Below are 15618 nucleotides of genomic sequence, written 5' to 3'. Positions count from 1 at the left end.
CAATAACATGTTCCTCCTCTCATGAAGTTCTCATATGAACCAATTTTCCTCCAGTAGAAACAGTCATGAGCCTAAGCTGGCATTTTGCACCATGTGACCAGCCTGTTTTCTAAAGCAGCTGATTACACTGGAACCATTTCTAATACAAAGTAGGCAGTGATGTTCCTCAGGGAAATATGCATTTATTCTGAATTTATTTTTGCTTTCCATGCCTGCCTTCTTTTCTTCAGGATTATTGAAAGCCTCTGTGGTTGCATTGAATGCCTTTGATTATATCATGGTAGCCCATCTATACTGCTTCCTATTTAGGATTTTATTTCAGAGCAAATGAAGGCATCATTAAAGAGATCTGTTGGTGTTGCTATACATTACCTCAAAGCACCTAGCCTTAAAGAATAAGGATGCCAACACTAAGCATAATTCAAAATAGGCTCAGATCAGTGATCTGTATATGAGATCGTTTTTCTCAGTGCCAATATACATATATCTTGCCTCCAAGATGGCAAAGTGGGATAGATCATTTGATTACAATTAACAATCTGTTTTCAAAATAAATAGGAAGTTGTAGTGTCTGCTGGGGGACAAGTGAAGAAGATTACTGCTGTGAAAAGAAAAAAGGAAGGAGTAGGGAATGGGAGCCCAGAGTGTTCCCTTCATTAACAAACACACTGGCATAAATTAAGAAATCTTAACTATATACATAGGACCATTTGTGTACTGTCTGTGTAGTTTAAGACCACCAATATAACTTTATGTGCAGGTCACCCATGGCTTAAAACCCATGGGACAAAGTTTTAGGTGTCTCAGGCTGAAAAAATTCATTTCCCTAAACAGTTGAAGGTAAAATGTAATGCATAAAAGAGAGAAATCAGAAGTACTATGCACCAGTAGCAGTAAGAAAAGTGAAGTGAGAACCGTGTACTTTGCCGTATACCACTCTCTCTTTCTTTCTTATTATATACATATATATATCATACTTGTTTTTCTGCATTATCGTACATATTATATATCATATAGATGGATTCATGTGTATTATACATGCATATCTCTTCGATATATGTAATATATATTTATGTAGAGAATTTTTTTATTTCATGTTTGAGTGGAGAGAACTAAAGAAGGAGTGGCCATCACCCAGAGATAGTGGGCTTGAAGATGAATGTGGAATTGATTAGCCTTGAGGTACACTTTGTATTGTTTGAGGATAATTGAATTATGTTAATAAGAATATAGCTGGGGGGAGTGAAACAATAGGAGGAAAGGTTTATATTGACATTGTGAAGCCAAAGTGTGGATACTTAGGATACTTCCGTTTTCTTTTTGGCTTCCCAACATATGACTCATTTTACTGGGAGAATCTCTATGTCCACAAGGAGAGAATTTGACTCTAATTATAGGAAACCAAAAATGACTGGATATTTACTTCCCTGGTTGCCTCTCTCACCTAGATTACACAAAAATTACTTATCTTCAGAGGTCCTTACCTTTGACTTGTATGCAGGATTTAGTGATACAAAGAAGCGGGAACCAAAGAATGCATTTGTGACTAAATGTTGCCCCTAGTAGAAGCAGCAACATGGAGTTTTCATGAGAAACAGTAGCATGATTGCTAATAGCATCCAGTGTCCATTTCAAACACTCCCTATGGTGCAAGGTATGGAGTCTGGTGTTGAAGGTTGGCAGCTGATATCTTCACTAGAAAGGTTAAGTGAGTGATAATTGGTCATAGCTCTGGCTGATCAGCTTCTTTTTCCTCCTGCTGACTTTCTGAGCCTGTTTCTCCATCCTAGAGATTATCTAAATTAATATTAATAAATTATTTTTGCTTAATTTAATGAGACTATATTGTTCACAAATAAGCAACAAACATGACTAGCATGTAAATAGACTTTTTTAAAACAATTTTTATTATTGTATACAGTCTACATTTGGGTCATGAACACATAATACTCATGACACTAGTTAATTATATTACCTTCATATGAATTATAAATTCAAGGAGACTTTCTTTAAAGGTCTATTGTAAAATCCAACAACGTACTTTATTCTAATTTCTAAAATAGCATGTTTGTTTCTATGATATTTATTCTGAAAGAGGAAAATTCCCCAGAAATAAAGTAGAGTCATGTTACAGAGTTAGGACACTGTTAATTAGATATTTAGGTTTATATTTTGGTTTTCTATTACATTATTTCCTTACCAATGTTCATATCCTTCCTGGAGTGGCTTAATGTCAGAAAACATCAAACTACTGATAATTAGGAGACCCAATAATGTAGTGGCTTAAAAAAAATAAATTTCTCATCTAACACTTCTGGAGGGAAGAGTACAAGACAGTGGTACCGTTCTGCTCAATCACTGTGCTCATCCAGGGACCCAGGCTGCTTCCATACTGTTGTTCTATTCTCTGGGTTAGGGGTCTGTAAACTTTTTCTGTCAAGAGACAGAATGTAGATGGTTTGGGCTTTCCAAGGTATATGGTATCTGGTACAGCTATTCAACTCAGTTGTTTTGCTGGAAAAGTAGCCATAGACTATGTCATGATTGGGCATGGATGTGTTCTAATAAAATTTTTAAAAGAACAGGCAGAGGGAGAGATTTGGCCTATAGGCTGCAGTTTGCCAAACCTTGTACTAGGGTATTGTTATTTGAGTGGTTGAAATTGGGTCACTGCCATGTCTCAGTTCCACTGGCAAGGAGAGGAAAGGAAGTAACATCCAGACATGGAAGTGACAGATATCACTTTGGTTTCCATTCGATTAGCAAAAATTATTCACCATTTCTAACTACAAGGAAGACTAGAATCGAAAATTGATAGTTTAGCTAAGCAGTGGTGTGTCTAGCAGCTACAGGTTCATTTGTTTTTGTTTATTTATTTTGTCTTTATGGAATGAGTGGAGAAAGGATTTTGGTGAAAAACAAGTAATCTCTGTCATAATGACACAGGATTTGGTGAAAAAAAAATGCTGCATATTGATAACAATATTTTCCTGTGATAATTTAGCCAGACAACAAAAAGTGTGGAGAATGACCTCTTAAATATATAATATAAAATTAGATTTATTAGGATTTTACATATCATAAAAGCTATTCTTCAATATTGTTACCTTTGCCATACTAATTAATCCAGTAATTTGAAATTAATTACTAAATTGGAATGCTTAACAAGTATTTTAGAGAATATAATTTGAGAAGTTTTCAACTGTCAGCTCATTTTTTTTCTTTTTAGTTTGCATGCCTAACACATTCTTAAACAGAATCTATAATTTACATCCTGCAGAAATTGATAAATTTATCTATGCCATTTTGTGGAGAATGTATGCCATTTGAAACAGCTGAATGCAAACTGGGTTGATGATGCTCTCCAGCTGTCAGTAGTTCACTGGAAAGTGTCATGCTGCCTACAGACATGTCAATATTTTATCAAATATTTTTCTAAAATGCATACATTCTAAATCTATTTCCAGATTTTTCACCTAAAAGACAGTTTAAAAAGGAATTCACTGAAGTTACTAGAATATACAAGGTCCACTGCTTACATATGCTTGATGCCATGAATAAAATTAAAATGCCAACACTATGTAATCATATAATAATGAAATGTACTATTAGTGTTTTATTCTTATATTTTGGATACAAAATGTAAAAATTTTGGGAATCATTTGTACCAAGACTATCTGCTCCAATCACTTTACATGTTTTCATTAATACAAAATAATAATGATAGTATTTACTTGCTGCTCTCAAATGGCAACTTACGAGAACACTGTTTTTGGCTCTAATACCGAATATATACTGGGATCCACACAAACTTTTATTCTTATTTTTTGTTTCATGTTAGACTCCCCCTCTGTGTTATTCATGCATTAATTCAAACCCTGTGCTTTTTCTTACATTCATATACTGTTAATACATAAAGCTCAATTTGCTGTTGTTTGCTAAATTATTGCCAAATTTTGATACCGTGGCAGTACAATATCCAAAGTTACATTTCTTTTTGTCTCCTAAAAATTTTTTGTATTGATATGATTTGTCAGGACATGATAGGTTTCATTTTTTTCACTTTTTTAAAAATTTTATTTATTTATTTTTATTACGTTATGTTAATCACCATATATTACATCATTGGTTTTTGATGTACTGTTCCATGATTCATTGTTTGTGTGTAACACCCAGTGCTCCATGCAGTACGTGCCCTCTTTAATACCCATCACCAGGCTAACCCATCCCCGCACCCCCCTCCCCTCTAGAACCCTCAGTTTGTTTCTCAGAGTCCATAGTCTCTCATGGTTCGTCTCCCCCTCCGATTCCCCCACTTCATTTTTCCCTTCCTGCTATCTTCTTCTTTTTTTTTTAAACATATAATGTATTATTTGTTTCAGAGGTACAGGTCTGTGATTCAACAGTCTTACACAATTCACAACATTCACCATAGCACATACCCTCCCCAATATCTACCACCCAGCCACCCCATCCCTCCCACCCCCCACCACTCCAGCAACCCTCAGTTTCTTTCCTGAGATTAAGAATTCCTCATATCAGTGAGGCAAGACTTCATTCCTTTTGATGGCTGCATAATATTCCATTGTATATATACACCACCTCTTCTTTATGTCAATGGACATCTTGGCTCTTTCCATAGTTTGGCTATTGTGGACATTGCTGCTATAAACTTCGGGTTGCGTGTAACCCTTCAGATCCCTACATTTGTATCTTTGGGGTAAATACCCAGTAGTGCAATTGCTGGGTCGTATGGTAGCTCTATTTTCGACTTTTTGAGGAACCTCCATACTGTTTTCCAGAGTGGCTGCACCAGCTTGCATTGCCACCAACAGTGTAGGAGGGTTCCCCTTTCTCTGCACCCCCCCACATCTGTCGTTTTCTGACTTGTTAATTTTAGCCATTCTGACTGGTGTGAGGTGGTATCTCATTGAGGTTTTGATTTGGATTTCCCTGACGCCAAGCAATGTTGAGCACTTTTTCATGTGTCTGTTGACTATTTGGATGTCTTCTTTGGAAAAATGTCTGTTCATGTCTTCTGCCCATTTCTTGATTGGATCATTTGTTTTTTGGGTGTTGAGTTTAATAAGTTCTTTATAGATTTTGGATACTAGCCCTTTATCCGATGTGTCATTTGCAAGTATCTTCTCCCATTCTGTCGGTTGTCTTTTGGTTTTGTGGACTGTTTCTTTTGCTGTGCAAAAGCTTTTTATCTTGATGAAGTCCCAATAGTTCATTTTTGCCCTTGCTTCCGTTGCCTTTGGCAATGTTTCTAGGAAGAAGTTGCTGCGGCTGAGGTTGAAGAGGTTGCTGCCTGTGTTCTCCTTTAGGATTTTGATGGACTCCTGTCTATAAAATACTCATGAAAGAAATTGAGGAAGACACAAAGAAATGGAAAAACGTTCCATGCTCATGGATTGGAAGAACAAATATTGTGAAGATGTCAATGCTACCTAGGGCATTCTATATATTCAGTGCAATCCCTATCAAAATACCATCCACTTTTTTCAAAGAAATGGAACAAATAATCCTAAAATTTGTATGGAAACAGAAAAGACCCCGAATAGCCAGAGGAATGTTGAAAAAGAAAAACAAAGCTGGCGGCATCACAATTCTGGACTTCCAGCTCTATTACAAAGCTGTCATCATCAAGCCAGTATGGTACTGGCACAAAAACAGACACATAGATCAATGGAACAGAATAGAGAGCCCAGAAATGGACCCTCAACTCTATGGTCAACTAATCTTCGAGAAAGCAGGAAAGAATGTCCAGTGGAAAAAAGACAGTCTCTTCAACAAATGGTGTTGGGAAAATTGGACAGCCACATGCAGAAAAATGAAACTGGACCATTTCCTTACACCACACACAAAAATAGACTCCAAATGGTTGAAAGACCTCAATGTGAGGACATGATAGGTTTTAAATTAATTTCTCCTTGTCTGCCTGACTCCACTACAATGATAACATTTTCTAGAGCAATAAACAAAAGTCTAAAATAATGGGTTACTATATAAAATGGGACTTTTTGGATCCTGGGATCGAGCCCTGCATCAGGCTCCCTGCTCAGCGGGAAGCCTGCTTCTCCCTCTCCCACTCCCCCTGCTTATGTTCCCTCTCTCACTGTGTCTCTCTCTGCCAAAGAAATAAAATCTTTTTTAAAAAAAGATAAACATCTCTCATATTCCTTTTGAGTTGTGCATTAAATTCTGAATTAACACAGCACTAGAATGGCAACTCCTGACTTAATTACTGCTGTTTTCTCATCACAATGCCCTTGAGCAGAACAAAACTGTAAACAATATTACTATGGAAAAAATGTAAGATTACACAGTAAACCTTTACCAGTTAAGTGATGAAGGATTTTAATTGTTAAACTTACTTGGAGATATATTCATGGGACATTTATACTCTAGAATTATTTTGTGTAATATTTAAGAAGGCTTTTATTTGTATTTTTAAAAATTATTTTTGTTTAATCTTAACTAGGTTGCTTCAGTTTTTTGTTTTGTTTTGTTTTGGTTTGGTTTTTTGGGATCTAGAAACCAAGACTATCTTTTTTAAGTAGGCTTCACGCCCAGTGTGGGGCTTGAACTCACCACTCTGAGATCAAGGGCTTAATGCTCTACCGACTGAGCCACCCAGGTGCCCCCAAGACTATGTTTTTATGACTACATCATAGAGCTTCAGTCACTTCGCAAGAAATGCAAAAGCCTATGTTCTTCCTAATGAGAAACCAGACTGTTCCATATTGTAATTCCCAGGCACAACAAATAAATCAGTGGTGCTATTATACTACCCAGTACTTTAGTACTAGAAATAAGATCTATTGTTTAGCCAATCTGGGTGGTAGAGTTTATTTACATCAATTTCAAATGACTAAGTGCTTTGTATTTAAAGAAATAAGAAAAACAAATTATATGATCAATGACTTAAACTCTATTGAGACGTTTAATATGCTGAAACCACCTAGTTTATGTGTCTAACCACTACTTCGAAAATTGAAACCTATGGCATATAATCATAACCATCTTTATTTGTGTTTCTCACTCTCTCTTTACAATGTATTCAGCAGGAAAATATTTCCTCTTGACCAGGATTAACACTCAAAGGAAATTTAATATCCTATGACCATTTGAGTCCTAAACATAAGTTAAACTAGAATTAAAAACATCTAGTTCTATATAAAAATCCTAATTCTGGGCATGACATAAAGTAATACCTTCTGTGAACAGATGAAAAGTGCAGATGGACATGTCCATGGCAGTGCTACCAAGGAAACAATCAGGAGCTGACTGACACAGGGAATTATGGAATGAGGCTGAGGTATGCGCTTCAACAAGAACATAATTTGCAGAGTAGATGAGAAATGATTCTTTGAGATTAAGATATTTTAGTTAAGGGCGCCTGGGTGGCTCAGTTGGTTAAGCAACTGCCTTCGGCTCAGGTCATGATCCTGGAGTCCCGGGATCGAGTCCCACATCGGGCTCCCTGCTCAGCAGGGAGTCTGCTTCTCCCTCTGACCCTCTTCCCTCTCGTGCTCTCTATCTCTCATTCTCTCTCTCTCTCAAATAAATAAATAAAATCTTAAAAAAAAGATATTTTAGTTAAAATCTGAGGATGTGGGAATTAATGTAAAAGAACTTTTCCTGAACCAAAGAGAGATCTGAATCTGTAGAGTCAAAGGGATTAATAAATAGCACAGGGAAAATAATAAAGGATAGGTAACCATTTAAAGATACTGGTGAATGTTTTTAATTTCAAGGATTTAAAACATTGGCTATCTACAGATATATGGATGGTAAAAAATAAAGTATATTAAAAAGGTTACATATGTGTTATATTAAAAGGCAGAGAAAAATGTGTCAATCAATACATTGTTTCCTTTATGAAGAGACACTTGATACCTCCCCACCTCCCTCAAGAAAAAGTCCACAGAAGACAGTAGTGTGTTTAGTAACATCAACAATTTACATTCCAATTTAAAAAAACATACCTTTTCACAAACAGATGAAAAATACTTTCTAATCTGGCACTCTGAATAAAATGGTCATTGTAATTAAAATTAAAATCATAAAACTATCCAAGTGTGGATATGGAATATGTTCTTTTAAACATTATAAAATGCAAAGATATGCTATCAAAATTTGACATCATCATATGAAATATTACCCCAGGGTTTTAAACTTTATAATTTTAAATTTTAAAATAAAGTTATGCTTGCATATAACTTAAAGACTTGATTAATACTGCAAATATTTTAGGGCAAATGGTAGTTTCCATTTTCTTATTTTCTTTTGCCTTGCCTAAAAGGAATAACTTTCTCTTTTCTTACTTCTTTTCTTTATGTATTGTTAGTCTTGGCTTTTCATTTTTAGTCATAAATCTGCTCACTTTCAACTCTGGAATATGAGGATTTAATTCTCTTTCCTCTTAACAAGTCCCCTTACATTTTTCTTCTCCCCACCCCCCCACTTTTCTTTCATCCATCTGTTCCTCCATTCTTCAAATAAGGATATATGTGAAGTTTATATTACTTTGACTATGTGATATATTAAGGGATGGAACATACAGTTACACATTTTTTTTTTGCTTTTCTTAAGTTTAATTTGTCTTGTTTTTACATTTGCTTAGATTTGCTGTGTACTTACCACTATTTCAACCATAAACTCCCTATTTGTCTGAAGTTCTTTTGACACATTAATTCATATCAGTTATTCTATCAGTTTCTTTTTTTAAAATTTTTTGTCATGTAAGCTTCTCTTGGATCTTTCTGACTTACTTCAAGTGGACTAGACTATAAATTTTTTGGCATTTGTCTCCTATTTTGTTTTTTACCTCTGTCATTTTGTTCTACATTCTGTGAGATTTCCTGAACTATATTTCTGAATTTATATATTTGTTTGTTCCTATTACCAATTTTTTTCAAAGTTCATTTTTTTATTATTATTAAAAACATTCTATAGTTTGATAGCTGCAAATTACAGCTCACCTAATACATCTCACCTAATATTAATGGTAGGTTTTTGCGGGGTAAGTGGTATTCTTCTTGAATATTCTCCACTTCCTCCAAACTTTTTTCCTGTTTCCTTTGGTCTTTATCTTTTTATACTGAAGTTTCTTTCAGAAAGCTGGTGATACTTATTGGGTGATTATTTTTATTACTAAGGTTTTCTCTTGAAGTTTTAGAAGAGTTGGGCAAAAGACGAGCAGCTCAGCATCCCTCATGTATGTGCTTATTTTATTCCTATGTTTGTGGTATGTCCCCAGAGTCATTAACTGTAACTCTGCCCCCAGCCCACAGATGCTGTTTTATGTTCTTCAAATAATAAACCTTCAGTTTTATGTTGAAGATTGCAATAATAGTTGTCCATCTATATAGTATAGGAGAGGATTGAGAAATCTAACTGCCTCTTAAGATAGTTGTTGTTGTTGTTGTTTTTTAACTTTCCATTTTAAATCAGTCTGTTATCTTCTTCCCCATCACATCCTTTGGCTTTAAATTCTCAGATGTAAAAATCAGACTAGTTTTCAGTTTTTTGTCTTAGGATTTAGATTTAGTGATTCTGCCTCATCTATCTGTTTACCAGCCCCCATGATTTATTTTTCTTATTCACCTATTTGCCCTATCTTTTTGCATTTATGCCTTTATAAGGTAATTCAGTGTTGTAGTTGTATGCTGATTGAGGAGGGAGCAAAATTAGGTCTTTACGAAAAGTACTTTTAGTGAACTTCCAGCCCTTGATTTATTGATCAACTCTAATACATTTATTTATTATTTAGCTAATTTCTACTCATATTCATTATTTAAATTCACATATAAATTATAATTAGTTTCAGGTGTACAACATAATGTGATATTTGTATCAATGTTACAAAATGATCACCACAATAAACCTAGTTAACATCTGTCACTACCATAGTTATAATTCTTTTTTCTTATGATGAGGATTTTTAAATTCTATTTTCTTAGCAACTTTCAAATATGTGAATCAATGTTATTAACTGTAGCCATCATACTGTACATTATATATCCATGTGACTTATTTTATGACTGGAAGTTTGTACATTTTTACCCCCTCCATCCATTTTACTCACTACCCCTACCCCTGCCTTGGCAATCGCCAAAATCTACGAGCTTATTTTTGTTTGTTTATTTTTTTGGTTGTTTTGTTTTGTTTTGTTTTTAGATTCCACCTATAAGTGAGATCATATGGTATTTGCCTTTTTCTTTATGATTTATTTCATTTAGAAAAAATGTCCTCAACGACCATCCATGTCCTTGACCAAGTGGCAAGGTTTATTATTTTTTATGGCTGAACAATATTCTATACACATTCCATGTACGTACACACATGCCAGATTTTCTTTTTCATTCATCATTTGATGGACACTTAGATTGTTTCCTTATCTTGGCTATTATTATAACTAATGCTGCAGTGAACATGGGAATGCATATATCTTTTTGAGTTAGTGTTTTAGTTTCCTCAGATAAGTACCAAGAAGTGGAATTGCTGGATTATAAGATAGTTCTATTTTTAATTTTTTGAGGAACTACCATACTGTTTTCTATGGTAGCTGCACTAATTTACATTCCCACCGACAGTGCACAAGAGCTTGCTTTTTTCCACATCCTTGCGACATTTGTTATTTCTTGTCTTTTCAATAATTGCCCTTGTACATTCTTGGCTGCTTTGCAATAAATGAATTGACTATATACGTTTGGGTCTATTTCTGGGCTCTCTATTCTGTTCCACTGGTCTGTGTGTGTTTTTATCCTAATACCATACAGTTTTGATTACTATAGCTTTGTAATGGAGTTCAAAATTAGGCAGCATGATGCCCCCTGCTTTATTTTTCTTTCTCAAGATTGCTCTGGCTATGTACTCTTTTATGGATCCATTCAAACTTTATTATTATTTGTTCTATTTCTGTGAAAAAAATTGGAATTTTGATAGGGACTACATTGAATCTAGATTTCTTTGGGCAGTATGGACAATTTAACAATATTAATTCTTCCAATCCCAAGAGCATGGGATATCTTTTCATTTATTTTTGTCTTCTTCAGTTTGTTTTATCAATACATTAGTGTTCTCAGTGTACAAGTCTTTTATCTCTTTGATTACATTCATTCCTAAGTATTTTATTGTTTTTGAGGCAATTGTAGATGGGTTTTGTTAATTTCTCTGTCTGATAGTTCATTATTAGTGCATAGAAATGTAATAGATTTTTGTATTGATTTTGTACCCTGCAACTTTACTAAATTTATTTGTTCTAATAGTTTTATGATAGAGTCATTAAGGTTTTCTATATACAGTATCGTGCCATCTGCAAATGGTGACAGTTTTACTTCCTTGTCAATTTGGATGCCTTTTTTCTTTTTCTTCCTAATTTCTCTGGCTAAGACTTCCAGTTCTATTTTGAATAAAAGTGTGAAGAATGGGCATCCTTATCTCTTTCCTGATCTTAGAGGAAGGCTTTCAACTTTTTAGAGTTGAGTACGATAATAGCTGTGTGATTGTCATATATGGCCTTTATTATCTTGAGGTATATTCCTCTATACCCTCTTTGTATAGAATTTTTGTCATAAATTGATGCTGAATTTTGTCCAGTGCTTTCTCTGTGTCTAATGAGATAACTGTATGATTTTTATCCTTCCCCATTTTGTTAATGTGGTAGATTACAATGATTGATTTGCAGATGTTGAACCAACCTTGCATCCTTTTGATAAATTCCATTTGATCATGGTGTATGATCCTCTTAATGTATTACTGAATTCAGTATGCTAATTTTTTGTTGAGGATTTTTGCATCTATGTTCATCAGGGATATCAACCTTTAATTTTCTTCTCTTGTGGTATCTTACCTGGTTTTGGTATCATAATAATGCTGGGCTTGTAAAATAAGTTTGGAAACATTCTCTCCTTTTCCAATTTTTTGGAAGAGTTTGAGAAGGATTAGTTATTAATTATTCTTTGAGTGTTTAGTAGAATTCATTAGTGAAGTTATTTGTTCCTGGACTTCTGATTCTTGGGAGATTTTTTTATTGCTAATTCAGTCTCCTTAATAGTAACCAATCTGCTCAGATTTTCTATTTCTCATGATTTAGTCTTGGTAGAGTGTATGTTTTTAGGAGTTTATCCATTTCTTCTAGGTTATTTAATTGGCATATGCTTGTTCATAATAGTCTCTGGTGAATTTTGTATTCCTGTGGTATCAGTTGCAACATCTCTTTCATTTCTGATTTCATTATTTGAGTTCTTTTTTTCCTTGGTGAATCCAGCTAACGATTTGTCAATTTTGTTTATCTTTTTTTTTAAAGATTTTATTTACTTATTTGACAGAGAGAGACACAGGGAGAGAGCGAACACAAGCAGGGGGAGGGGGAGAGGGAGAAGTAGGTTCCCCGCTGAGCAGGGAGCTCGATGTGGGGCTCGATCCCAGGACCCCAGGATCATGACCTGAGCCAAAGGCAGATGCTTAATGACTGAGCCACCCAGGTGCCCCTTGTTTATCTTTTTTAATGAAACAGTGCTTGGCTATATCTTTATTCTAAATTATGATGTTTATTTTAATATTTCTCATTCAGTTTCTTAATTTGAAATATATACATATATTTATTTATTTATAGTAATTTTTTTCTTTTTTTAAGATTTTATTTGTTTATTTGACAGAGACACACTGAGAGAGGGAATACAAGCAGGGGGAATGGGAGAGGGAGAAGCAGGCTTCCTGCCAAGCAGGGAGTCTGATACAGGGCTCAATCCCGGGACCCTGGGATCACTACCTGAGCTTAAGGCAGACGCTTAATGACTGAGCCACCTAGGCGCCCCTATAGTTATTTCTTTTTAGAATGTTTTGTTTAAGACGCCTGGATGGCTCAGTTGATTAAGCGTCTGCCTTCATTTCAGATCATGATCCCAGAGTCCTGGGATCAAGTCCCACATCGGGCTCCCCACTTCTCCCTCTCTCTCTGACAAATAAAAAATAAAATAAAATAGTTAAAAAAATAAAATAAAAATGTTTTATTCATATCAAAATAATACTTGTACATGGCTTCACGAGTCAAATCATCTTAAAAGATTTATAATTTAAGAAGAATTCAGTTACCCAATTCCTTTCCTTGCTGTGGTAGTCTTATTCACCAAAATCAAACTGTAATCATTTTAGCTGTTTCTTTAGGTATTTAACTCTATATTTCTAATGATATGTATCTCTTTATCTACACTAGACATTTTCTGTTGCCATGCTATTTTGGTTGATAATGATTTAACACTTTTGCTATTCCCCCTCTGCCTACCCTGCACACTTACAGGCCCCTTGATCTATCTTTCAGATAAAATTGTATTCAATTTTAAATTGGTATTCCTGGTTTTTATTAATTTGACCATGTGAAAATATGTTTATTTATAAGGAGATTATTATCACATATCTTTTTCCATGCAACTACTTTTGTCTAATATTAATAATTGACTTTGTTTCATTTATATACTTTTATTTGCTCATGGTGCTAATTCTACACATTCTCTAACATAGGTGTAAATCTTTCAACATATCCCATCATATATCCCATTGTATCAGCAATTTTTTTGCTTCTTGTTTTTCTGGTGAAAAGTATTGAATTGACTTGTTGAATTTTAGACTTCCTGTTTCAACCTTTACCGTTGTTCTTTGGTCATGTTGCATAATTAACACCCTCAATTTCCCTTAACCATCATCCAAAGATTTCAGAAGATATTCTTTTTACATTCTCATGTGTAGTAGCCTACTTGTCATGAGTTCCTTATCTTCTTTGTCTTTATTTGTTTTCATACAGCAAGACTGCATGAATTTCTTAAGATAAGGCTCATGAGAAGCAATCTTTTCAAGCTTTACAAAGATGTTGAAGGAGTGGTTTTCAGATGTTCAGAAGCTTGTTTCTGTACATATTAAGTTTGGATACCTATTAGATATTCCAGTGGAGATGTTGAGTAAGGCATATGGTATTCAAATCTAGAATTTAAAGGAAATTCAAGTTTAGAGTTTTGAGCTGTAGGTAAATATGACATTTATATAACCAAGTGACTAGATGAAATCACAAGAGTGTGAGTACAAAAGAAAAGATAATAATAGGTCCAGGGTCTGAGTTGTGGCACTATAACATTAAAGAGTATGAGAGATAAAAGAAAACAAATAAAGAGATTGTGAAGGCTTAACCAGTGTGGTTGAAGGAAAATTAGGTAAGTATTATGCCCTGGAAATCAAAGTTGGAGGAGAAACAATTATTTGTAGGTTATTATTTCTAGCAATAAAATTATCTCTTCTAGACTTATAAGATACAGATAATTTCATACTTGAAAACTTTCTGTTCTTCAGGAAAAGAACATGAAAAAAGAGGGGAATAAAAGAATGTCTAGTCTAAAACAAAACCCAATATCTCAGTGGAATAGACACATGCCATAAACGATGAAGAGTGAACAAGGCCTGAATCTGTGGACATGCTTGATTTTGATCCTAAAGCAAGCAGTAGTTGTGAAAGAAATTTTAAAATGTTTGGGGAAATGAAGACAAAAGTACTAGCCCAGAAATAGAGACATAGTGTGACTTAAAGCCAAAGAAGAAGAAGAAGAAGAAGAAGAAGAAGAAGAAGAAGAAGAAGAAGAAGAAGAAGAAGAAGAAGAATATGAACTCTATTGAACTGTAGAATATCCAAGAGGGGAAGATGGCAGAGTACGAGGACTGTAAGCTCACCTCATCTCAGGGATACAACTAGATAACACCCACATAAGCATACGTAACCCAGAAAATGACCCCCAAACTGGCAGAATAAACTCCACAATCAAAGGTAGAGAAGAGGCCATTGAAGAAGGGAGGAAAGGCAGTGACATGATTTGAGACCTAAACAGACTTTGGCCTTCAGTGAACAGGAGGGAACCAGGAGCACAGTGAAGAGCAAGGAACAAATGATCACATTTGAGACCCCACACAGGGGAGATGAACCCCCATAACATTTGGCTTTAAAAGTGAGAAGGGCTGAATTTCATGAGTTCTTACAACCAGCCAGACTCAAAGCCTGGAATTCTAAAAATCAGTGGGCTGGGCTCTGGGGGAGCCCTGAAGGTGTTAGGAACCTGAGTCCCACCCTTAAAGACACAGCACAACAAGCTTGCCTGAAGTGATACAGTGTAGAACCAGCAGTTTGAAAAATGACTGGGATGCACAGGAAGAATTATTTACTCATCACAGAGCATGTCCCAGAGAGATAGAGACCTCAGATAGACCCCTCCAGGAACAAAGAGCTGGCAAGCACCATTTCCCTCCCCCATGAACCAGCATAAACACACAATCACCTGCAGGAACCAGCACAGTGCCAACACTCGCCTACCTAACTTGCTTGCACCAAGCCCTGCCCCCCTAAGCTTCTGCAGATCTGCCCTCCCCAACCTCCCCCTAGAAGACTCCTGCAAATCTTTCCAACACTACATCTCCCTACCTGTACCTTTTGTCTGTGTTGGTCCTGGCAGCTGTGATAGGTGCTGAAGAAGCCTGAAGTGCATCTAGTTAACAGTGTGTACCTCACCTACATACACTTTGAAGATCCACTTAAGCTGGCCAGGTCCTAGCAGCTGCAGCTCCAGGTCT

Source organism: Eumetopias jubatus, unplaced genomic scaffold (genome assembly GCF_037043125.1).
Source record: "Eumetopias jubatus isolate StellerSeaLion01/CBP00866 unplaced genomic scaffold, mEumJub1_p1.0 scaffold_2, whole genome shotgun sequence".
Lineage (NCBI taxonomy): Eukaryota > Metazoa > Chordata > Mammalia > Carnivora > Otariidae > Eumetopias > Eumetopias jubatus.
The sequence above is the reverse complement of the archived record's forward strand: the minus strand, read 5'-3'. Positions refer to the sequence as shown.